General features: G+C 39.4%; 2 protein-coding genes across 7 annotated transcripts in view; one reads left to right on the top strand and one right to left on the bottom strand.

Moving 5' to 3' along the window:
* The window catches only part of LOC137250411 (carboxypeptidase D), a 346,211-nt gene extending 339,315 nt beyond the window's left edge, over positions 1 to 6,896 (bottom strand). For 4 of the 6 annotated variants that reach the window (XM_067783156.1, XM_067783159.1, XM_067783160.1 and 1 more), the window contains exons 1-2: positions 6,311 to 6,896; positions 2,216 to 2,437 (exon numbers count right to left, since the gene is read on the bottom strand). The gene's annotated coding sequence lies outside the window, so the exon portion shown is untranslated. The remainder of the gene's footprint in view (positions 1 to 2,215; positions 2,438 to 6,310) is intronic. The other 2 variants (XM_067783157.1, XM_067783158.1) reach the window with 2 other exon arrangements.
* Septin4 (septin 4) overlaps positions 1 to 27,221 on the top strand; it is a 385,838-nt gene that overhangs the window by 238,474 nt on the left and 120,143 nt on the right. The gene's annotated exons all lie outside the window — the stretch shown is intronic.

Raw genomic sequence — 27,221 nt, 5'->3', positions numbered from 1 at the left:
TTTTTGATTTCGATGTTCTTTGGTCAAAATTAAGAAACACGCGTTTTTTTTGCTGCAAAAAATTTTTTTTCGGATTTATCGGCAATTGAATTCCATAAAATGCAATCGGTATTTTATTCACCCATTTTTCAACTGTCAATAACTTTGTCAAAAATTAACCGATTCTCATGTTTTTTTTTTAATTGTTCGTTATTATATTTAATTTTATATAACTTTATAAACAAAAGCAATTAGTTTAAAAAATTTTTTGTTTAGTATTTAGTAAAAATTTATGAACTTTTTCTATATCGAGTGAGCAGTTTATGTTTCAACTTGGCTAAATATCCATTGGCCAACGCTCGTTGTTTTCGAAATATGAATTTTTGAGTAGTAATCTTTTTTTTTCGCCATATATTGATGCAATACATATCAGCATACAAGGCGATCAATGCCAAATGCTTAAAATTAATTAAAATATCACATTTATTATTGAAAACATTCATTTGTTGTTATTTTTCAGAATATGGCCATATATTTCACTAAACCTCCAATACCGTCACATGTGCCTTTGCCATGTCCTGCTACAAAATCACTATAATAAAATAACAACAAATGAATGTTTTCAATAATAAATGTGATATTTTAATTAATTTTAAGCATTTGGCATTGATCGCCTTGTATGCTGATATGTATTGCATCAATATATGGCGAAAAAAAAAGATTAATACTCAAAAATTCATATTTCGAAAACAACGAGCGTTGGCCAATGGATATTTAGCCAAGCTGAAATATAAACTGCTCACTCGATACAGAAACAGTTTAAACAAAAAACAATGTTTTTTGAAATATTAGTTTTTGAAAAAAAGTTATAAATTTTTACTAACTACTAAAAAAATATTTTTTTTAACTATATGCAATTGCTTATAAATTAATATAAAATTAAAAGTAATAGCGAACATTTCGAAGAAAAAAGCATGGGAATCGGTTAATTTTTGACAAAGTTATTGTAGGCTGTAATGCATTGCATCAATAAATGGGGGAAAAAAATTTTTAATATTTAAAATTTCATATCTCGAAAAAAACAAGTTTTTGCTAATAGGCATTTAGCCAAGTGGAAATATGAGCTGTTCGCTCAATACAGAAACAGCTTAAACAACAAAAAAAATAACCCTTTTTGAGAAATTAATTTTTGAAAAAAGTCAAAAATTTTTACTAAATACTAAACAAAAATTTTTTTTAAACTATATGCTATTGTTTATAAAGTTATATAAAAGTAAATGTAATAATGAACATTTCAAAGAAAAAATCATGAGAATCGGTTAATTTCTGCAAAAGTTATTGGCAGTTGAAAAAATAGGCAAATAAAATACCGATTGCATTTTATGGAATTCAATTGCCGATACATCCGAAAAAAAAATTTTTTGAGGCAAAAAAAAAAAGACACGTGTTTCATTATTTTGACCAAAGAGCAACATATTAAAATTTCATCGAAATCAAAAATTATGTTCTGCGCGGAGCCTATTTAAAGCTACTTAGCGAAATGGTCAAAAAGTTTATCTCAATAAATGTTTATGGTTTTCTGGCTTAGCCACATATTTTTTAAACATTTTGTACTTTTCTGGTTGCGGAAGCTGTATTAGTTTCGAAGATATGATGTTTTAAGCCAGTGATCGTCTAAACGGCTTTAACCAACTAAGTTTCAAGTGCAATTACATGCAAAACGAACTATTCTGAATCAGAAATCCAATTTTCTAAAAATTTTGATTTATCTGTTTTTAATAAACACATCACCTTAATGTTGCAATTTTAACTTTTATTTTTCTGCTGGGTTGCTCATGCTCTCGCTCTCAGTAATACACATACATTTTAATGTTTGCCGACCACTGCTCTAGAACAACAAAAATGTAGACAACCACTTATTCTCCTTCCAAACACGGTTGGCATGACATCGGTTTCACCACCGAGCAGTTCCACTCGTCACTTAGCGCTTTTGCACTTCAACCTTCACCTTGACTGCTTGCAGCCATCGCCAAGTAAATATTGAGCGCATTTTTCTGCACAGCATCCTGCAAATCTTTGCCATTGACATTGGATGTGAATGCAGCAATGCCATCTGAGTTTTATTGCTTTATTGCACTATAAACCTTAATCTCTACATATATTTATGTATGTACATATTTGTTTTGATTAAATTAATTTATGTATAGTAATTAGATTTTTGTTGCGGGTAGCTTACCTTAGACTGATTGATTTCTTAGCAGCTCCTGTTTTTATTTGTGTATTTTTATAGTTTTGTGAATTTAATTAATCCTTTGATTTTTTCGTTATGTAATACGTAAAGGGAAACCTTTATGCATTCGTATTATTTGCTTATTGGTAAATTGAGTTTAAAAGCCTTGACGTCAACTGGCATCACTTCTTTAAATAACACGTTTTTTTGGTTTCCTCGGAATTTAAACTGCGAAATTATTTTCCGTCATTCAGAATGATTGAAAATAATTTGTAATTAACTACCTATCAGCAATATATATATGTGCATTAGGGTGCACCTTATCTGCATGTTGACAAGCGAAAGCAAAGTCCTCTTAAGAATGTCGGTGGGCGCTAAAACGGGGTTTGTATGTACTCTTGAACGACCACAAGTACACTTAAATAAAAAGTAATAAATTCGTATTCCAGAGATATCGATCAAGCCACAGCTTCAATAGAAATTTTTTTTTGTTACAATTGTGAACAGACTCGAGGTAAGCGCTAAAATCAGACTTTCGATCTGAATATTGTGATAGTTTAAAATGTGGAGCCATTACCCATGCCTCTTTGTTCTAACCTTCGTTAATAAGGTATACCAACAGAGGAACCCCCCAGGGGGGCTTTCTTTCTCCTCTACTATGGAACCTGACGGTGAACGCTCTGTTATCTATACTACAGCCCACCGGATGCCAAGTCATTGCATATGCCGATAACATAACCTTGACAGTTACCGGCGAACACCTTCCTGAGCTTGGCGAACTCTTGCAATATGCTCTTAATCTAACAAATACTTGGTTTAGGGAATGCGGAATCAGCATCAGCAGTGAAAAAACTGAGATGGTGCTTTTTACCCGCAAACGCATTATACCGTAATTTACCCACCCTAAATGGGAGGGAAATCAATCTCTCTACCGAGGTTAAATGTCTCGGAGTTATTCTAGACAGGAAGTTAGACTGGAAGCGAAATGTGGAGGAGCGATCCCGGAAAGCCACAATGGCTCTCAACGCTTGCAAGTCGACAATAGGAAAAAGGTGGGGTCTCCAGCCACGCATCGTCCATTGGATCTACACGGCAGTGGTGAGACCAATACTCTTCTACGCCGTCACCGTATGGTGGACGGCAATCGATATCGAATTTAACAAGAGCAAAGTAACGAGAGTGCAGAGGATGGCGGCAATGCTTACTAGCGGTGCCCTTCCCTCCACTCCTACCAAAGCTCTTGAAACCATATTATTCCTTCTCCCCACTTATCTGTATGGAAAATACTGTGCCTCCTGCAACGCGGCAAGGCTCAACGCCATCGAGCCATTGAGTGACTGCAGGTTTGGTCACACCCGGATCCTGAAGCAGGTATCAGAAACCTTCTTATAGTTGGACCCTACAATACCGTCCCCTTGCTGGGACAATAAATTCTCCACAAGAATCCCAGAGAGGAACGAGTGGGCAAACGGCAGGGAGCCGGGATCTCACGAAATCTCCATTTTTACAGATGGTTCTAAACTGAACAACAGAGTCGGCAGCGGAATATACTCAGAGAAGCTCAATCTAAGCGAAAGCTTACGCTTACCCGACCACTGCTGTGTTTTTCAGGCTGAGCTTATAGCTATCTGGGAAGCAGCCCTCTATCTTGCTAACCTGCAGGTGACCAATTCTATTTCAATTTTCTCGGACAGTCAGGCTGCCATAAAATATCTGCAATGCAGCAACACCTCGTCACTAGTGGTGTTGAAGTGCACAGAAACCCTCAACAAGCTAGCTGAAAAATGCAACCTGAGCATTATATGGGTTCCTGGCCACTGTGGCATTTCAGGAAACTGCGCTGCGGACAAGATAGCTAGGGAAGGCACCAATCTGCAAACAATAACCTCCGCTGGTTGGGCCAGCCCTCCTCTAAACACTTGCAAGCACTGCTTGCGATCTCTATTCATGCATCAGGCAAACGCCAGATGGGCCATGGAACCTACATGTAGAATATACAAGCAAATCTGGCCTAAGCTGGATGAAAAGAGATCGCAATCGGTGATACTATTAAACCGTATCTCTATAAGCCCATTAGTGGGCCTTCTCACAGGTCACTGTCCCATGGGCACTCATGATGCCTATATGGGTCTACAAACAAATGACTTCTGTCGCAGCTGTAGGGACGAGGAGGAGATAGAAAGCGTAGAGCACTATCTGTGCCACTGTCTCGCACTGTCAGAAACCAGGTACCGATGCCTCCACAGACACTCCTTTGAGGGCCTTGCGGAGCTTGAATCTGCACACACAAACAACATCTTGCGTTTCATCAGGCAAATGCGCTGGTTTAGCCTCATTGGGGTCTAAGCATTCTTCGGAAGTAGGGAAATAGGATACAGGGGCCCACCGCGTGGTAGCACAATGGGCAACAATGGCCTACGTAAGCCTCCGCAATGACAGCGGAGGCAGCCACTTCAACCTAACCTAACCTTGTTCTAACCTTATTGAAACTGCAAGTTTCCTTGGACTTCCGTTTGAAGATATTGATGAGAATTTGTGAGTGATCGCAGCTTTTGGATGGGGCGAAGCACTGTTACAAGAAGAAGAATAGAAAAGAACCTAACACAGACTGAATGTGGCCGTAGTGTTACCAGCAGTTTGATCGACGTTCAAACTGAATACCTCTACCAAAAACCAGAGCCTGCATTGTAAAAAAACTTAATTACGAGTGCAAATACTAAACGCTTTCTAAGACATATGCTAGCTTGGCCTGTCCTACCCGCACTGCCTACATTTGCTATCACTGACAAGGAGTTATTTAAAGGCATGTGATGCTAGAAGGCAGTCTTAAGTCAGAATACCTATGATAAGCCTACATTCTCTTCTTTTTAGTGATAAGACTACGGCCATATGATCTTTGCCACTTTGTAGCCTCGTGATTGGTTCGCGCTTTTCCTTTTTAGTCGATCATGTGCAACTCCTGCCTTTTTTATCTCGCCCCATCTGATTGGGACGTTCGGTTTGCGTGTTTGTCCAACAATAAAGAACTCCTTAGAACAGGATAGGTTTTACAATGGCTGTTCATGCCATGCAAAAAGAAGCCAATCCATCAGAGATCTAATTGTTAACAATTACTTTCCACTTATGATAACTGAAACGTGTTCTGCTTAAGTCCTAAGTTTGAAGGGTGCCTCGTCAAATTTCCTAGACAGCTGATTAATAACCATCAGTCCGCAACAGAGGTGCTATTACGCCGCCTTGAACTGTGTTTTTTTTCTACTAGTTTAGGTCCTTATACAGCCCCTATTGCAAAGTTATGGCGATTTTTATGTTAAATCCATCTTGTATGAGACATTGTCGGAAGCCTGGTCAATATCTATATACATATATAGATATTAAGGCTTCCTCTATTCTTATAATCTGCCTACGCAGCGCGTGCCTACAGATAATGACTATATTGAGCTAAGTATTAAGGAATACGTGCATGCTGGAGTCTCGATGCTAGCAGTTTTTAAGTGATCGCTCAAAGGGATAGAGAAAGGCTTTCAGAGCTGCCTCAAAAGCGTTTCTGTGATATTATTTTGTTCTGCGGAGTGTGATGTACCTTAGTGCACTGGGCTAGGTTAGGTTGAGGTAGCCATCCCGGTAATTGAAGCTCTCTTTGATAAAATGAAGATCTGTCGTGATACCACAATAGACAACGGTGACGTAAGCTATAGATACTTAGAGAGTCGTTGTGTGGCAACGATGTAGTCTCGAAGAAGATCAATCTCCAGCCTAGCTAGGTTCTTCGGAGATTCTAGTGAGTCGTGACCGAAATACTTACGCCTAGTTCTAGCAAAAGCTGAACAATCAAGCATGCAGTGTCTCTATGATTCCATGATTCGTCATCCTCCATGCAGCTATAGCAAGATGCGTTTTCGAGTATGTTGAGACATACCGCATTGAGGTAGTGAGCCGCCAAAATCCGAATCACCATTGATAGATTAGCCTCGCTGAACGTAATAGTTCCTAAGTTCACTACTCACTACAAATTCTTCAGACTAGTATACAACAAATTTAGCAGTGCAAATAGAGATTAAAAGTCCTAAAAAATTGAACAAAACTTTTGGGTATGAGTACCAACACGTTTGCATGCAAGCAAAAACGTAGATATGTATGTAGGCATCAAGTTCAGGGCTACACACTTCAAGGGGGGTTAGGCGTATTCACGCAACTTTCCATTGATTGCGCGCACACCCACACACAAATAAGTATGTATTTTGATAAAGGTTTTTCTCACAATTGTTATTCTTTCGAAACTGGTTTTTTCTATTTTTTTAGTTTTATTTTAATACAATTTGGATTTTGGCTGCTGTTTGTCTGTGGTGTTTGTGTTATTATTGTTTTTCTTTTTATATAAATTTGGTTTTTATTTTTCGTTTGTCAGCCTGTGCTAAGTGCCACTGCAGATTGCTATATTGATTAATTGAAAATTTTCGTAAAGAAACTTTAGCTTCATACACAAGTTTATGGACACAAAATTCGAAACTCACTGTCACAAAAAATGACGTACATAATATTATTGGCAGGTATTTTACTTTCTTTTTATAGCGTGAATTTAATTACATCCCGTATGACCAATTCGGAACTTACACGACTAATCAAAGTATATCACAAGCGCAGTATTTTTCAAACTGAACTGTTTGCTTGTAACGTTGCAGCTCAACTAAAATCTGAAAGCGGGTTTCACTATGCTTTGACTGTGCGCAGCACCGAACTCGATTCGAACAAAGAGTTGCCGCTGTATAGTGGAGCATATTGGAGCTTAGCATTAATTTTGGTTGTTAAAGGCTAAACCATTTTTACTGTTATAGACGCTGTGCTTGTTTTAAACCATTGCTCTTGAGAGAAATTATGTTGCTTGTTATTAACGCTTTCGTATGTTATGATGATAGCCTGATTACATTGACGCAACACACCACAACCACAAAAAAAAAACGCTTAACGGCAACCGTAGCCAAACATTGGCTACTTGATTACTTTGAACGTGGCAGCCACTAATGTAAATTACTAGCAGACCCGGATTTTACTTTGGTTATCTGCATAACTTTTACTCTAACTCTCCCTCCCCTATTTCTTATCCTTTTATGCAATCATCCTTCTGCTTTTCTCTTTCTCTGTGTGTCTTTCTCCCAGTCCCAGTCCTAGCCCAAGTTAAAGTGCAATCCAAGTCCCCAGTCTCAGTCGGTCCCTGGTCCATTTCGCAGAAAAAATGTGTTGTAAATACTTATCCAGGCAAAGGGCTACCTACATATATGTATACCAAATTTCACGCAAATCGAACAATGAATGTAATTTGTTGGAATGGTCCCTGGTCTATTTCCCGGAAAAAAGTATCGTATATACTAATCTAGGCAAAGGATTACCTCTATACCAAATTTCAGTTCAAGCGAACCGTGTCAAAATTTGTTCAAATAGATCAGTCCCTGGACCACTTGCTGGGTTGATGTGAAGCTATTCTATCTATATATATAATCTGATTAAAATCGGCGGAGTGGTGTCAGAGTCCATAAGCTGCATATAAGCTGATAACATACTGGCCTATGCTGATGGCATTGATATCATCGGCCTGAACACCCGCGACGTTAGTTCTGCTTACTCCAAACTGTAAAAAGAAGCGGTAAAGATGGGTTTGATGATGAATAAGGACAAAACGAAGTACCTGCTCTCATCGAGCAAAGGGTCAGCGCATATGCGCCTTAGCAACCACGCTACTGTTGGCAGTCATAATTTCGAAATAGTAAAAGACTTCGTTTGTTTGGGAACAGGCATCAACACTAACAACAACATCTGAAGCTCTGAAATCCCGCGAAGACTTACTCCTGCCAATAAATGGTACTTTAGACTAGGTAGGCAATTGAAAAGTAAAGTCCTCTCTCGGCAAACGAAAATCATACTCTACAAGTCACTTATCGTTCCAGTCCTGATATATGGTGCAGAAGCATGCACCATGGCAGTATCAGATGAAGCGGCTCTGGGAGTGTTCGAGAGAAAATTCTTCGAAAGATTTATGGACCTCTACGCGTTGACGATGGCTCGTATCGAAGAAGATTTAACCATGAGCTGTACGAGCTCTACGCAGACATCAACATAGTGCAGCGAAATAAAACGTGGCGGCTGCGCTGGCTAGGCCGTGTTATGCGAATGAAAGATGGCGCTCCGGCCAAGAAAGTGTTTCTGTAGGAACCTGCCTATGGAAGCAGAGGTAGAGGGCGGCCCCCACTGCGCTGGAAGGACCAGGTGGGAAACGATTTAAACTCCCTTGGTGTGACCAATTGACGCCGGTTGGCAGAGAAAAGAAGCGCGTCTTGTTGGACGGTCATAACCGTTTAAACAGTTAAGCGCCAATTAAGTAATAAGTAAGTAAGCTGCATACCAACACATATCCTTCCGTATATAAGTATATATATATATAGGAAATGGCAGCGAAAAATTTATAAATAAAATATTAACTATATTATAAATTATCTTAAAAATTATTTTAACTTACATTATCTGTTATTTATTTCTATCTTAGTTTTTGTTGGTAACGCTGAGCTGTGTCGAAAATTTGTGTGTTCATTTTCTTGCTGGTAAGTGCTCAACCTTCTATATCGCAAATTTATCGATATGGTACCAAAAAGGGTAATAGAAAAATTACCGATTTAATATAGAAAATGTATAGATTATTTATGAAAAAGTTATCGATATGTTAACAAAAACTTATCACTTTGCTATCAAAAACTATCTAATATTTATCGAAAAGTTATTAATATGCTATGGACTTATTATCGAAAAGTTATGGAGATGCTATCAAAAAGTTATCGATTTGCTAGCGAAAGCTAAAAATTGATTATCAAAAATTTTCGGTTTGTTATTTTCGTTCTCTATGTCTTATGACTGAGCCAATCGCTCTTAGGCGTATGTGGAGTTCCAATGGCAGCTGTTTAGGAATTTAAAGCGTCCGTGGGTCACGACCTGTTGGCCCTGCATATCACAACTTTGACCTTAGGTCTCAGTTTCTTGTGACTATTCTCTTACACAAGTAGCAATGCAACGTACGCTTATCGGCTGATTAGCATTGACTTTGTGTGTTTATCTTTTAAATGTCTTGACCACATTTTAAGCACCAGTCTTCCGTCTTTACTTTCTCGTCTTATAATTATAGATAACAATTTTAGTAAATGCTTTCGATAGATGTCTATATATGCATGTATGTTAAGTGTGTTGGTACCAATGAATGTTATATTTGATTGATTCCTAATGTCATTGCACCATTAAACTTGACATTGAACTGCAGCAGCATTTCCAACTTTTTACCCAAATTTGTTCAATTAAAGCATAACGGACTAGTTGTGCAAGTTTTTCTTTGGTTTTGTTTTTGCATTGCGACACTTATGAATGTTGATTTGCAGTATCCCAGCAGTTTAACGAACTAGTTGTAACTCATAAATAGTATAGATCCTGAAAAACTAGATGGTATTTTTAACATAGGGTTGTCCTTTACGAAATGCTAATTTTCAGATTTCGCACAGACGTATGTATACCCCGGTATTAGAGGTTTACGCCGATCACTTTATCGGCGGTGGCGGCGTAGGCTCTATTATATACTGGGGGGCGGCATGGTCGGCGCGCCGGCATACGCCGGTGCTCTTACTTTGAAAAGCTTAATAATTATATTTAAAAAAATAATATTTAGGAAAGTTTCTTTTTGTACGTATTTAAGGAAATCAACGTTTTGGCCATTTCGGAAAGATCCGGGGTTTTTGCCTCAAAATCACGCAGAGGGATTGTCCCTCGTTCACTTACTCCAGAGAAGCTTCGAACCTAACCCCGGTCTTTGGAATTGGTACTGCTGCGTCTGCTGAAAAGAAATAGAGATACATAAAATGGTCACACTTTTGTTTGTATATCTCGTGCAAAACGTAGTTTCACCTGGGGTTAACTCCTAATAATCGTCGCGAACACGATTTCTTTAAATTATTTGTGGCTCCTTGACGGTCATGCACAAAGGCGGCTTACGGTTGCTATTAATGGTCTATTAATACTCATGACTCTTGTGACGCAGGGCGCCTCCAGTTTTTCCGGCTGTTTTTTAAGAGCTAAAATTCCCGATGTGCGAACAGCAGCAATCCCAACCACCAGTCGTCAACACGCCTACTGACCCTCATACCATATGCCAGCACAGAAGCCAAAGGACAACGTCACTTTCCTAGAAGCCCTAGGTGTAGCTCCGAAGACTTTCTAACGGATGTTTTTGTCGCGCTATGCTGCCGAGCTACACCAGAGGAACACCTTGAAATGTTAGGGAGTGAATATTCAGCCAAGGATGCCGCCCTCGAAATCATAAGCAGTCCAAGTTGATAGTATTGCGTAACTCATGGGAGCAAATTAAAATTTTACAAGGACCCTGGATACAATTTTTAAAATGCAGACCAAAGTTTGCAGACGTTTCTGTTCACAACATTGATTTCAATAGTCTTCGTTAAATCAAAACGATATTTTAGAATGAAATTCAGCTGATTTTAAGTTGAAAGATGTTCGACTGTCCATTACATTAGGGTAGTAGCAACACGGTCATTAGTTCGACTGTCTTGGGAAAGCTTTTGCTTCACAACTTTGAGTGTTCTTGCGAAGGACAAAGCCTCACCTGGTAAATATATGTGCCTACGTAGTCACATTTGTAAAACGAGCCGTAACGCGTAGGTTATATTTAAACTTGATTGGTAGGCTATAAACAATGTGATTCACTCCAAGGGACTAGTTTTGGATAGGGCCGCCAACTTTAGGAAATGTCAAACCGGGAGACTTGGGTGTTGAAGGATGAAGTGTGAAAATCAAAATTAACATTTCAGACGCTTTGTATAGTTTCGCAAATAAACAACAGATGTTTGAATGTAAGCCCAAGTGATTTTTCAAACCCTTCTCATACGTACATATATCCTCAACTTAAGTATGAAGTCAGAATCATTTCAAAGGAGTGTTTATGCCCCTAGAACCTACTAAAGGATTTTGCAGCACTGATTGCGCTTGTTTTTTTTTTTTAGGTATTTTGCTTTTTTTTAACAACTTGAGGACAATTAGAAAACATGTTCGCCGTGGGTCATTTTATTTGAATTCATTGTTCATTTTTAATTTTTTGAAACAAAAAAAATGCAAAGTGAGCATATAAATTTATTATATAACTTTGCTTTTAGTGTTTTGTTTTAATAACTTGGTGAATTGGGCGATGCAAAGTCCGTGTTAAGCTGACATCGAAAACGCCTATTTTTTTAAATAACTTTTGAACAGTTAGAAAGAGTTAAATTTCGCAATAAGTTTCTTATGACTGGCAGTGATGCGCATCCGCTGATTCCACTTTCGACCATATCCGACCAATTTTCGATATGAACAATAAATGGCGTAAACAGTCTTAAACGAGAAAATATAGTAACGCGCCGGACGCCGCCGCCGCCGCCGCCGCGCCGATATTTTTGACATTCGGAGGCGGGGTGCGAAAAACGACCAAAATCGGGGGCGGCGGCGTTTATCGGCGACGTATATCTCTACTCGTTACGTTGGCCATCGTGGTAGCGTGCTCCCCCGGGCAAAGCAACATCAAAATTTAGAAAAGTTTTTTTTTTCCATTAGAAACAAATTTTGCTAATAGGGGTCGCCGCTCGGAAGTGATTTGGAAAAAACTTCGATTGCATTTCTGTCATGAAAAGCTCCTCAGTGAAAATTCATCTGCCTTGCAGATGCCGTTCAGAGTCGGCATAAAACATATGCACAGGTCCCGTCCCGCCAATTGGAACAAAAGCTCTGCCTTAATCTCCTCGGAGGCAAATCACGCCAAGTATGTTTATTTTTAGGAAGGTATTAACCAAAACTATGAATTTTTGTTCGTACAAGTTTCCTCTTTTTCGGACTAGTTTTAAATCAGTCAGCAAATTCTAGTTGAAGGCTAGTATTTTATTTGCGTAGTGTGGGGATATGCTATATAGTTTGTATGTGCACACATATACTAAGTACAACAAGATATTTTTCACAATTATTTACATTTTCAGCCATACTTGAAAAAATTAATTATACATCTATGCCGGTTTTGCCGCTTGCTATGCTTTCCTCAATTTTCAAATACTTAACTACGACTAAGTGGAATATAATGGGGTATGTATGGTTGTATTGCTGGATAAGCAATGCCAGTTGTGCTTACATCCTCGTTAGTGCACTTCGAATAACTTGAGCAACATAGATAAAGACTGCTGGAGCAAACTAGCGTGCTACTTAAGGTCATGACCGGCAAAAAGGATGCGTCGGTTTGACCACTCCGACATACCTACGTGTCTTAAGGAATCACTGAGAATCGCGGCGTATGTTCAGTAGGTTCTGTGTCTGCAAGTGGGCGTTAGTCTTGGAGTTAATATCCATCCGATCCCTTGACTGCGTTGTGGCATTATCACCGACAAATCCACGGCCACCCTGTTTAAGGCGTGGAAGGAACATATGTCGCAAATATTGGACGTACGCGTCGATGGTGTCACACTACCGACTGTCAGCCACCCAAAGATCTTAGAAGTAACGTTCGATAATACTCTAACTTTAAAGGTTCATGCCACCGAGATTGTTTCTAATGTTCAAAGTCGCAACAAAATACTCAAGTCGCTTGCCGGCAGCACATGGGGAAAAGATAAGGAAACGTTGCTAACCACGTACAAAGCAATTGACCGGCCGCTCATGAGCAGCGAGTCACCAATCTGGTCGTCTGGTCTTAAAAATACACACTGGAAAAAGCTACATACCTGTAAAAATACTGCAATCAGAACTGCCACCGGATGTCTCCTTATGACCCCCGAACACCATCTACATAGTGAGGCAAAAGACCTCAATATTAAAGAGCACAACGAAATGCTGAACAAGCTGTTCTTGCTAATTGTCCTAGCAAACAACTGCTTGATTTAGCACCGCCTGCACAGGGATTAAGGGAACATCTACTAAAGCACTATAACGAGATCCGGCACCTGCCAACACAGCCATTTGATCCAGGCAAGCATAAGCAGGCTTTAGCCAAATCCACAATGAATCGGTGTACGCCTTTGTCAGTTCTCTGTAAAGTTAATTAGGCTATGCTAAATGACGCTGAGCAACACCAGCAGTTCCATATAGATTGGGAAAGCGACTCCCTTTCGTGCGGTTTCTTTAACATAATGCTGGAGAAGATAATTCGAGCAGCAGAAGTTAACCGTGACTGTACAGTTTATTATAAGCGCGTGCAATTACCGCCATGTGCTGATGATATTGACATTATTGGCCTGAACTAACGCCGCGCGGTGAGTTCTGCCTTCTCTGGATTGGATAAAGAAACAAAAAAGTGGGTCCTGCGGTGAATGAGGACAATACGAAGTGCTTGCCGTCATCCAAGCAATTGTCGGCGCGTTCTCGCCACGTGACTGTTGACGGATATAAATTCGAGACTGTGATTGCTTTCAACTATTGGGAACCAGCATAAACAGCAAAAACAATGTCGGCTTAGAAATCAAACGGAGAATAACTCTTGCCAACAAGTGGTACTTTAGACTGAGTAGGAAATTGAAAAGTAAAGTCCTCTCTCGAGGAACAAAAATCATGATCTACAAGTCGCTCATCATACCCGTCCTGATGTATGGCTCGGAATCATGGATAGTGTCGAGAGAAGATGAGATGGCTTTTCGAGTGTTCGGGAGAAAAGTTCTACGGAAAATTTATGGTCCTGTTCGTGACGCCGACAGCGAGTGTATAAGGAGGTACAATGATGAGTTTTACGCAGATATAACGATGGTGCAGCTTCGCTGGCTAGGTTATGTTATGGCAGTGGACGAAGACGCTCGCTTTTCGCGAAACAGGGATAGCTGCGGTAAAGCTCCAATTGATTATGATGTCGGTGTCTGTTGGAAGCTCACATATCCCACCATTAAATCTTTTAAAGGCCACGCCGGCGCAGACTAGAAAAGGATCGAAGCAGTTTTCTTTAGAACAGGATATGCTGGCCTATTGCGATACCGCTAATATGTGCTATAACCCTTCTTTCTTCAATTAAGAAAGAATTTGAAGCAGTTTGTCCGTCTTATAAAGCGCAGAACATCACAGATTTAGCCACAGCCGAACTTCGCCCAACCAATGATCAGAGTTGGTACCTAAAGGATTCAACCTGCAATATCTCCTCCTCGGGCCTGACGATAAGCTTGCCCATCCAACATTGGGCTTCAGTGTCTAGTTGCGCTCGCTCGTGCGCTTAGATATCTGAATCGTTTTGACATTGACAAAGTGATGTATCGACTCCTCTTTCTTCTCTTCTTGATGGCTCGTGCAGAGGGAGCTTGTTGATATACGCAATAAAGAATCGATGCAATAACACCAGAGCTGGGGAGCTTACGATTACGGCTACATTTCAAATACAATTACTGTAATTGTAATCCTAAACATTTTAGGATTACGATTACTGTATGCAAAGCTTAATAACGCTGAAGTGTTTCATATTCAACATTCAAAATTGACTAGTGATTTTTGAAATTTATCCCATTCCAAAAAAACTCGATGTCCTAGTCCTTATTACAGATGGCCTTCTACAGTCTAAAACTTCCTACAGAAATAATGGTTAATATTATTAATCTTAATATGTATTGCTTTGAGGCGAGTAACTCTGTTGTTGTTTTTGTTGCAGTGCTTCGCCCCATCCAATAGGTGCGACCAATCACAAATTGTCACCAACCCCCTCTAACGGGAGTCCAAAGAAACTGGCTGTTTCAACAGGGGTGGACCATAATGAGAGGGTGTTAGAAGCGTTGGCTCCACAATACAGTTAAGGAGATAGTTGGTGTCATGTGGGGCCACATTACAAGCAGGACATATGTTTTGTATGTCGGGGTTGATTCTGGATTGGTAAGAGTTTAACCTGTTACAGTACCCAAATCGAAGTTGAGCTAGAGTGACGCGCGTTTCCCTAGAGAAACGGTTGTGTTCTCCGGTGCCGTATTTCCTCATAATGCTTACGGAGATGATTCCTTAAGCCCCTGGGCGGTATATGCTTATCAATCAGATGTCTGTTGGGATGCCAAAGCTTCTGGGTGTTCAACAGAAACTGATTAGTTAGCATTTCATTTCTCTCCCTAATGGGGAGTATTCTCTCCTCATTATGTAGATGGTGTTCTGGGGACATAAGAAGACAGCCCGTGGCGGTTCTGATGGCGGTATATTGGCACCGAGTTCCTTTAAAGGATGTCTGTAATCTATTATCATATTCATTGAAAGAAATATGCTGTAAGACCTAGACATGATCTTCAACAATTTACAGCCTCGGGGTTGGGTGCAATTCTGGGTACTACTATGGCAGTACGGTCTGCGCGCAAGCTATTCCAAGGCACTGATCCTAGTTGGAGTTGTTCTTTACAACCAGTTCTACAGTTGGAATGTGCGGAATGGCATAAAGTGTAGCTGTCGTGGTTGTTTTCAAGGCTCCCGTAATGTTAAGCATTGCTAGCCTGTACTTCCACTTTAATTTTATAAGGTATTTTATTTTTTGTGCGTATGTACTCCAAACAAGGACTTAATAGTATATAGTATAGGATAGGCTTTACAATCACTGTAAGTACCCAATTAGGGAGAGAGGGTGATATGCCCCACGTACACCCCAGCATTCTTTTACATGCATAAAGCGCCGTCGAGGCATTCTTCAGTCTCTGCTCCATTTTGAGCTTCCACAACATTTTACTCTCTAGAATGATTCCTAGATATTTTGTGCAAGGTTTCTTCTGCAGGGTCACATCTCCTGGTTTAGTCCTATACCGACTCAAGATCTTATACCACATAGCAAACAACACCATATCGGTATTCTTCGTGTTGGTGCTCAACCTGTCATTAGATACACAGGTTTGCATATTCCGAAGCGCCCGATCCATATAAGAGCTAATAGTTGGAGGCACTTTCCACTTGTGACAATTTGAAAATTGCAACATCCCTAATCGAACCCCTTGAGAAGTTGCTTATATTTTTCTTTGATATATCAGTGTCTCTCAAACTTCTTACTTTTGTTTTTAACCCTTTTCAAAAGTAATCATATTCAAGTTTATATTTACATTAAAAAAAAATTTTAAGACGACTGTTTTTGTTTTATCGGCCTATGGATAAATGATTCAAGGTTCGATTCGAGCTCAAGGCCTGAACAATAATTTTTTTCTAATGATAATTATTGTTATTTTTTAATTTTTCTAAATTTAAAAAATTGTATTTTGTTTTTGGAATAGTAAGTAGAAAAATTTTTCAGACAACCTGCCATAGCTGCGCAGATAGATCCATTTCGAAGGGTGCTAAGCCTTCATCATCAGTACGCTTTAGGCATTCTGCGCTAACCATTTAGCTATACAGCGGTGGTTTGTTTGACTGGAAAATTTGCTACTTCTACGAAAGGAGTTCTATGCTACTTCATATGCATACATTTGCTTATTTCATATACAGTAACTCATGTGAATAAGTGACATAGGTCCAAAAAAATTTAAAGGACTTAAGAATATTACTTTATTGTACTTAAATTGAATGGACTACAAATCTCAATACTCTAAAAAATTTTTAAAATTCCGAAAAAAAATTAAAATTTTTTATGAAAATTCGTCGAACATTTTTTAAATATAATTTAGTTTTTGTTATAGATCGTGACACATTTTCTTATGGGAAATAAGTTAAAATAAATTTGCGAAAGCGAAAATTGTAAGAATTGTCCAAAAAGGGGTGTCTACTTATTTATGTGAGTGACTGTACATATGTACATACATATTTTTTATTTATTTGAGTATTTATCCTGGCACTACAATTTTATAAAATTATTTTATAGTACCAGTCAGGAATGTAAAAGTGAATTACAATAATAATAATAACAATGTAAATAATTAAATTAATTATGTGAAAATTACTTATTACAAAAACTTAAAAGTAAAGTATCATACAAAGTAGAAAAGACAATAGATTTAAATTAAATAAAACCCGATCCAACAAAAAGTTATAGTGTAGGTTATCTTTTATAATTATGTTATTATTCGCTATCATCACTTTCATTCGATGAGTCACTTGTGGAATAGTCATGAGCATCAGCAACACTACTGTGAAAGCTTGAAACAACTGGGGTATTTTTTGACTCCTCAACATTATTGGGGGACAGTAAATTTAAGACTTCTGAAGTCAGACATTTAAATTTTTTCTTAGGTATCTCCCAAAAAATGTTAACTAAAGGATCCGATATTATAAGCAACATATTCATAAGATCTCTATTCGTGGCTTCACGCGACTACTTTTGTGTGTTATCGTCCCTGAATCGTCTCAAATCTTTGTTACGGGCTTCCTCAGAAAGTTGACCAATAGGTAAAATTGCTGATTTTATAATATCAGTACTATGCCCTAAGATTTTATGAACTGTAAGAGGCATATTAAACCATGGATAGAGATCTATTTATAGTTTTTTAGTCTCGACCGCAAATTTTTCAAATCTTTGGATATTTATATTGTACGCAGATGCTAATGCGCGAAGGAGAGTGTCGAATCTTTTGATGAGCGTTACATCCAATCCCGTATTCTCAGCACTAGCCTCAGAATTTTCGAACAACCTACGGGCAGTGTTGCCGTCATCGGTATTGCCGAAACCTGGTTTTGGTTTATCTACTATCAATCCAAGTACACTTTTAAATTTATTCTGGATTTCGTTGGAACGTAGCTTTACACTATCTTTATCTGCCTCATTCATAAGCTGCCATTTTTTTACTTCGAGGCGATAACTTATGTGAAGCAAGCATTCAAAACATCTTATCCATGCATGGAGAGTAGACAAACCACAACCAAGATTATCTAGGTTAGGCGTAAAGTCCCGTAACTCATTATTCATATCTTTTGGAGTGGCACCACAAATATAACACTTTTGTGCGGAAGAAGTTTCAGTCAAAGCATTGCAAACTTTTCCTGCAATCATTGTAAGAAGCATATTGTGATTTACGGAACTTCGTATTCTTCGAGCATGTACTTTGTTGGCAACAACGCATTTATCTCCTCTAAAACTTTGTTCGTTTCAAAAACAATAAAATCTTTTGTTTCTTTAGAAAAAATAAATTTAATTGGACGACAATACATGGTAGAAGAAGGTCGAGGATTCTGCCAAACAATGTTACCTTTTTCATCCTGTAATTTAAGAGGAACGAAAGAAAATATAAACAAAAACTCAGTGTCAGAACTACATGTAAACTTTTGCTTATATGTGCTATGGCCAGAGCTTCCATCGCAACCCCACTTGCTGATTAAAGTATACGTCAAGTTTTTAGGTAATAAACTAACAAAAACTTCTTGATTTGCTAAAACTAAACGCTCAACAGTTTTATCTAATACGGACTGAACTTTAATTTCCGCACGCGTTTCACCCACATCAATTTCATTTGGATAGCATTCTGCCTTAGCTTTTCTTAGACTATAAAATGATGGATAAACCTTATGGCCTGCCTTGATGCTCCACTTCCGAGTCGTTTTGTACACATGAGTCGTCGACTTGCTATCTACGTAGTATGCTAAAGCTTCTACATTGCTCAAGCATCTTGCATATGGCTCACATGTCATATTTTTGCCGGATATTTGAGTGGTTTCCTGTGATTTTTTTTATAATGTTAGCAACATTTCTGTTGTCGGACATACGCGTTGATACTTCTGCCGCCTAAAGTAACTCATCAGGACTTCTAGATTGCAAGAGGTCATCCACTCGACGCCGTTTGGTTTTTTCACTGCAGCTAACAAAGTCCTTCTTTCGTCTTCCGGGGCCGGGTTACCTGAAGAAGTGGTTGGTTGGTCTGATGCCAACTTTGAAACCATCGTTTTTGTAAATGTGAAGTCTGGACCCGAAAGCCACTCCGAGTTTTTATTCAAAAATCGCTCCTTATGTCTTCCAGAAGTGTTCCACTTTTGATCCAGATTCGACGAATATGCCGATATTTGTCAGCTTAAACTTTTTATCGAATACTCGGCTGCTTCGCTTAAATCGCACTTAAGTACAACAAAACTCAATAATTCTTTATATCTGGTTTCCTTCGAATGTTGAACCCAAATGTCAAAAAACTCCGTTCTTGGTACGGTTATAACTAAACTGCTTTGTGTTGTTGATATTCCGACAGGGTGAATAGTTGATGATTGTTGTGCTGCCATCTTAAGTGTCGTTGATCGTTCTGATTTGTTATCAGTTGTGCAGTATTTATATTACATTTAGGTATTGGCGTAGATGCTAACAAATGGGGTTGTTTTGTGTAGCGTTCCAGTGTGGTTATACCTGCATTAGGATTGCTTTGTATGTACCTGTTTTTATGCCTTGGTGACTGGTGGTTGTGGCAGGTTGAAGTCAGTGATCTTCGCCTTTTTGCTTTTGGTGTACTCTTGTTGAGCTTGCGCGTTTATTTTTGTGTGTTTTATGGCTACGTGTTTGTTCCCTGTACCTGGGAATTGGTTTTGCCGTTTGCAGATCAGCTTTAAAGGTTCAAATATCTCGTCGGAGCTGGTACGTACATACATCCTATTTTATATGTGGAGATAACAAAATCTACAAAAAAAAAAATTTAAAATAGATGTGCAAAGAATTCGCAATGGTTTTTTCTTTCTGCTATTAGAGAATACTTGCGACTATAACATATGTAAAATTTAGCCCCGATGTCCGCGGATGTATGTAACTTTTTTGTCCCTACAGTTAAAAATATAGAGAAAAAATACCTTTTCTTATTAATAACGGAATGTTAAAGATATTGAAAATACTCCAATTGCGAAAGAATTACTATTAAAAAATTTTACTTACCTTCGGTCTTAGAATGCATTAAAAAAATTATATAAATGTGTTCACCTAAAAGAAATATGAAGCTTAATATTCAACAAGAATTTTGCAAATTAATCAATGCACTCCTGGTCACTCCTGCCTTCTTACTTCAACTACTCAATATATATGAGCAAAAATATCAAAAAAAAAGCAGAAATCCCGTTATTTTGTTTGTTTTCTTTCATTTCTCATTACACTTTTCCTGGAATAAGAACTTTGTTTTTGTCCAACTAGCTTGTTCTACACGAAACACTGTGCTACGTTACAAAATCTCTCTTTACTTTAGTGAGCTTTAGTGAGACCTATACTGGAGTGCGCATCTATCGTTTGGAACCCGCGGTATCAAATCTATCGTGACAAGCTTGAATCGGTTCAAAAACAATTCCTACTTTTTGCTTTGAGTCATTTGGCGTGGGATCCAACAAGAAATCTTCCCTCTTACAGCAGTCGGTTAAAGCTTATAAATCTACCTTGTCTCGAGAACCGCAGGGAAATGCTTGGTGTGTTGTTTATGATGCAATTATTGAGAGTAACGGTGAATAGCCCGTTTTTTCTTAGCGAAATCAAATTTAATGTTCCCATGAGGCTATGAAGGCATTTCCATCCGCTTTTTTGAGCACATGTAGATCAAATTTCGAAATACACGAAGCTCTTCATTGTTTGTGCCTGGATTTTAACAAGCATTATAGTAATTTTGATACGTCGGACTCGCTTTTCAAAATAAAGGGGTGTATTTTATTTGAGTTAAATTAGTATATATGTATACATATATCAAATAACTAACTATAACCTACTGTTACTCCATTTTATATATATATAATATAGCAGCTCTTTCTGTGCGGGTCACGTCAGCTCCCTTCTGAGCACCTCTCGTTAGCCCCCTACTGGACAATCAGCTCCTTTCTGAGCAATTCGCGTCAGCTCTCTTCTGAGTACCTTCGCCCGCCCCTTACTGTGCCTACGTATACAAAACTTATACCCTCTTGTAAAGTTAAGTTATTTATTTAAATTATCGCGCATATAATTATACATGCCACCTCTTAATATCAAATATGTAACTATAACTCTTAAGATCGTTTACTTAATGTTTTACACTACACATTTGTTTTGTATAAAACATACTATTTTCCATGTACTGCTAATTGCTATTTAGTCTGTTTAAATTGCTCAATTTGTAGACTATTAAATAAATAAATAAATAAATGACCAGCGTACACAGCAGAGGTGATAACATTCCGCCCTGCGGCGTGCCCCTGTCCTCTGATTTCATGGTATCATACAACAGTAAAATGAGTATCGAGAAAATCCAATAGAACTTACTTGCGGATAAGTTTAGTTCCAAATTCTTTTATTCAGGAGGTATACGACAAACTCTTGGTAACTCGTAAACTATTTTAAATTTATCAAAATTCAATTCAAACATTGCTCAGTTCGTACCACACTTATATCGTAAATTTCAAGATCAAAGGACATTATACAATCTGACCCATTCGAGCTGCAGCGATTTGAAGGTAAATCGAAATTAAATTTGTATGTGGGAATGAATATTTCGGTAAGTCTGTACGTAGTATTTTGTAAGAAAAGTCGCCGATTGAGATATGATTATTTCTTATAGTAAACATAAATTGTTTATCTCCAGCGGAAAGCTTTTGAGTAAGTAAAAGTTTTTATAAACAAAAGTGTGTAGTCCGCACGAAACTCTTTAAACCAATTTATTTCTAGCGGACAAAGCGCAAAGTATTTGCTGTTATAGTTATGGAAAAATAAAGCTTGGTTTGTGTGCATACTATTTACTTTTTAAGCTTTAAATGGCAAACTTGCAGCTTTTAATATTAGACTTGAATGAGCTTGACTGTCCACGTCCCGCTCTAAAAAGTTTAACTTTTCTGAACTTTTTTAACAGAGTTCTGGTGTTTGCAGAGGAATAACAAATTCAAATTTCGAATAAGCTCATCTTTCTTTGAAAGCTGCTTGATAAATAACTGTTTGAATTATTGTTGGATCATTTATCAGAGAAGAGAAAGTCAGGAGGAATACAAAGAAGCATTGGATAAACTTGGCCGGGCCATAAATCTGTACTGAGTTCCCGGTCAAAAGGGGATAGAAGGTAAGGAAAAGGCCGATGAGTTGACAAACGAGGATGCAGAGCTCACTGAATCGACGGTAAACGTGCCAATCCACTTGAGACGAATCAAACTGAGACAGTAGTTGCATATAATCCATTAAGCAGATCCTACGATCTTAGACTTACAAAGTGGTTCATATCTCAGAAGATAGAAGACTTAAGGCTCACGGTGGGCACACTAACCGGATTTTACCGCCTGGCGTCATATGCGTTGTCAGTAACTGCAAATGTGTCAGATTTCGAGGCAGCAATTAAGCTAGGTGCTAGAAAGCTTCTAGTATTTGCCAAGAGGAAAGAGTTATTTTATAACATAAGTCCTAGTAGAGATATACGCCGCCGATAAATGCCGCCGCCGCCACAGATTTTAGTCGTTTTCCGCACGCTGCCGCCGAATGTCAAAAATATCGGCGCGGCGGCGGCGGCGTCCGGCGCGTTACTATATTTTCTACTCGTTTAAGACTGTTTAGGCCATTTATTGTTCATATCGAAAATTGGTCGGATATGGTCGAAAGTGGAATCAGCGGATGCGCATCACTGCCAGTCATAAGAAACTTATTGCGAAAATTATTTCCTTCTAACTGTTCATAAGATATTAAAAAAAAACAGGTGCTTTCGATGTTAGCTTAGCACCGACTTTGCATCACCCAATTCACCAAGTTATTAAAACAAAACACTAAAATAAAAGTTTTATAATAAAGTTTTTAAAAAAACCAAAAAAGGTGCCAATTAAAAAAAAAATTTACATTGCGATTGGCTGAAGGAATAAGCGAAATCAGTGATGCAAAATCCTTTAGTAGGTTCTAAGTGCATAAAAAGCCCTTTGAAATGATTCTTGCCTCATACTTAAGTTGAGGATATATGTACGTATGAGAAGGGTTTGAAAAATCACTTGGGCTTACATTTAAACATCTGTTGTTTATTTGCGAAACTCTAAAATAGCGTCTGAAATGTTATTTTTGCTTTTCACACTTCATCCTTCAACACCCAAGTCTCCCTGTTTGACATTTCCTAAAGTTGGCGGCCCTAACTAGTCCCTCGGAGTGAATCACATTGTTTATAGCCTACCAATCAAGTTTAAATATAACCTACGCGTTACGGCTCGTTTTACAAATGTGAATACGTAGGCACATATATTTACCAGGTGAGGCTTTGTCCTTCGCAAGAACACTCAAAGTGGTGAAGCAAAAGCTTTCCCAAGACAGTCGAACTAATTATGGTGTGTGCTACTACCCTAAAGTAGTGGACAGTCGAACTAGTCTGAAAACTGAAGCTACACCGTCATCCATTCTAACATATCGTCTTGATTTAACGAAGTCTATTGAAATCAATGTTGTGAACACAAACGTCTGCAAACGTTGGTATACATTTTAAAAATGGTATCCAGGGTCCTTGAAAAATTTTAATTATGTGGATGCGCCGAGGATTATACTATTTTCACCCATGAGTTACGCAATGACATCCACTTATGATTTCGAGGGCGGCATCCTTGGCCAATAGTCACTCCCTAACGTTTCACGATGTTTCTCTGGTGTAGCTCGGCAGCACAGCGCGACAAAAACATCTGTTAGAAAGACTTCGGAAGTACACCTAGAGCTACTGGATGCGCCCTGTGCCACGAGAGTCATGAGTATTAATAGACCATTTATAGCAACCATAAGTCGCCTTTGTGCTTGACCGCCAAGGAGCCACAAATGATTTAAAGAAATTGTGTTCGCCACGATTATTAAGAGTTAACCCCAGGTGAAACTACTCTTTGCACGAGATATACAGACAAAAGTGTGACCATTTTATGTTAGGTTAGGTTGAACTGGCCGGTCCATGAGGACCTCACATAGACTGATTGAGTCCGCAGTGTTACCAGAAGTTTGTTTTAACGACCAAACTGAAAAACCGTATCAAAAACCAGGACCCATGTTATAAAATAACTCCGTCCTCTTGGCAAATACTAGAAGCTTCCTAGGACTTAAGCCATTTGCTGCTTCTAGATCTGACAGCAGTATCACTCTTAATAGCTGGAGTCTTAGCCCGGCAAGCGCAGGGCACGAGCACAGAACGTGCTCGATCGTTTCCTCCTCCAACCCGCACTTCTGACATTTGCTATCACTGACCAAGCCTAATTTAAAGGCATGTGACGCCAGAAGGCAGTGTCCAGTCAGAATACCCGTCATGAGTCTACAGTCCTCTCTTTTTAATGATAGAAGCAACTTTGTTAGGCTAAGGTTGTACGACCTACACATAATATTCGACACTTTACAGCCCCGCGCTTGAACCCACGCCTTTCCCGCTTGGTCGATCATGTGCACCTCTCGTCTTCGCTTAATCTCGCTCAGTCTAATTGGGACGTCTACGGAGCAAGCTTCAAGGGATGCGCCCTTTTTAGCTAGTTTGTCCGTTTCTTCATTTTCATCTATTGCCATATGCCCTGGCTCCCAATATAGATGTATGCTTCTCCCTGTCCCGATTCTCTCCAGAGACTGCTTACACTCTAACACGCATTTGGATGCTGTGCTATCCGAGATTATTGCCTTAATTGCTGCTTGCCTGTCAATATCAGTTAACACGGTTGCAGCTTAAGCTATTCTCTTCCAGGATTTCTACTGCTTTGGCTACGGCTAATATTTCCGCTTGGAAAACGCTACAGTAATCCGGCAGCCTGTAGGATCTGTTTATTCCCGGATCAGCACAGTATACCGCAGACCCTACCCCTTCCACTACTTTGGAACCATCTGTGTACACATATTTCGCCTCGTCCGCCATTTCAGCACCCTTGCGCCAACCGTCCACCTCTATTGTGGCCTAAAGATTGCCCTCGAAGCGAAGATAGGGAATCAGGTAGCCTGTTCGTCTTGTGATTGATGATGCTATACTACTATGGCCGTATGGTCGGCGCTCAAGCTGCTCCGAGGCACCGAGCCTGGTTGCAGTTGTTAACGCTATGTTCTTTGCTACCAGGTCTACAGGTGGAATGTGCAGAATGGCATACAGTGCAGCTGTCGGGTTGTTTTCAGGGCTCCCGTAATGCAAAGCATTGATAGTCTGCGTACCCCCTCTTATTTTTTGAGGTAGGTTTCTTTTTGTGTGGCTTTCCACCAAACAAGAACTCCATAGTATAGGATAGGGATTACAATCGCTGTAAAAACCCAATGAGAGAGAGGGCGATAAGCCCCACGTACACCCCAGCATTCTTTTACATGTATAAAGTGCCGTGGAAGCTTTCTTCACCCTCTCCTCCACGTTGAGCTTTCATAACAGCTTACTGTCTAGGATGATTCCTAGATACTTTGTGCAAAGTTTCTCCTGTAGGGTCACCCCCCTATCTTAGGCCTGATCCAATTTGGGGCCTTGTACCTCTTTGTAAACAAGACCATATCCGTCTTATCCGCGTTGACTTTCAACCCGACATTTGATGCCCAGGTATGAATATCCCGAAGCGCTCGATCCATCAAAGAGCTAATCGTTGGAAGGTACTTTCCACTTATGACAATTGCATCGTCATCCGCGTAAGCCGTAAGTTTTATGGGTCCCTCATCAAATCGACTGAGCAGTTGGTTGATGACCAGCGTCCACAGCAGAGGTAATAGCACCCCTCCATGCGGTGTTCCCATGTCCACTGATTTCGTGGCCTCGTACAATCACCATTGTGATGTAATCTTCCTGCAATTTAACATGCAGCCGATCCATCTGGTTAAGGCTGGATGTACTTTAATGTAATTAAGACCATCCATAATTGCTCATTTAGAGACACTATTGAAAGCCCCGGCAATGTCCAAGAAGGTTCCTAGAGCATATTCCTTATATTCCAGGACTTTCTCTACGCTTATTACCACCCTACGCAATGCGATGTCTACCGACTTGCCTTTGGTGTACGCATGTTGTGTTGTGGAGAGCAGCTCTTTATCCACGTTGGACTTTATGTACACATCTATCAGCCTCTCAAAGGTTTTGAGCGGAAATGATGTCAAGCTAATGGGTCTATAATCTTTGGCACACACGTGACCGATCTTTCCCGCCTTTGGTAGGAAAGCTACACGAGCAGTTCTCCATGAGTGCGGTACATGATCCAGCCCTATGCACCCATTGTATATTATTTTAAGCCATTCCACGACCGCCCTACTTGAGACTTCTAGCATGGCTGGGAATATACCATCTGGGCCCGGGGATTTAAACGTAGAAAACGTCTTCACTGCCCACTCGATCTTGGTAGCGGTCACCAAACCCGGCACTACCCGCTCCGTGATCGAAGTGTGAGTGCTGTCTGCTGGCTCTTCTAAACCATCTCCCGATGGGAAATGTGTATCGAGAAGCACCTCAAGGGATTCCTTACTATTACGTGACCATTCCCCGTTCTCCTTATTTATTAGTCCCTGGAATATATTTCCTTTTGGTAGGACTTTTCTCAACCGTGCTGTTTCGCTGGAGCACTCTATGTCCCTACAGAAACTTTTCCATGAGATTCTCTTCGCCCTGGAAATTTCACGCTTGTAGATCCTCAGTAGATCCCTGTACTCGTCCCGACACGCTTCGCTTTCCGCGGTCTTTGCTAGCTTAAACATTTCTTTTACCTGTCTTCTCAGAAGAGACAGCTCATTGCTCCACCATGGCGGCTTTGCTTTTCCCCTGAATCTTCTTAGAGGGCAAGATTTGTTATACGCAATCATAAGCGTCCTAATTAGGAATTCATTAGACTCCTCCAGTTCTTCCACATTGGCAACCTCTTTGGGTTGTCCCTGTTTCGTTTCTACCTGTTTCTGGAATTTAGTCCAGTTTGTTGACCTAGGGTTTCTAAAGGTACGTCCCTTCTCTACCCTCTTTAGGGGGATGCTTAAGCTGATATACGCAAGGTCGGAGAAGGATGGTCTTACAAGAACCATTCAATCATACCTTGATATATCACGTTCGGAGCTCAGTGTAATGTCCAAAACATTGCTGGATGCTGGACCAATGTATGTAGGGATATTTCCCCCTGTTGGCTATCTGCAAATTGGTTTGTAGGATGTAACAAAATAGAGATTCGCCTCTCTCATTCGTATCTGCTCCTCCCCACGCATTGT

The sequence above is a fragment of the Eurosta solidaginis genome, chromosome 4 (genome assembly GCF_040869045.1).
Source record: "Eurosta solidaginis isolate ZX-2024a chromosome 4, ASM4086904v1, whole genome shotgun sequence".
Taxonomy (NCBI): domain Eukaryota; kingdom Metazoa; phylum Arthropoda; class Insecta; order Diptera; family Tephritidae; genus Eurosta; species Eurosta solidaginis.
Note: the sequence above shows the minus strand (reverse complement) of the source record. Positions and strands in the feature narration are given on the sequence as shown.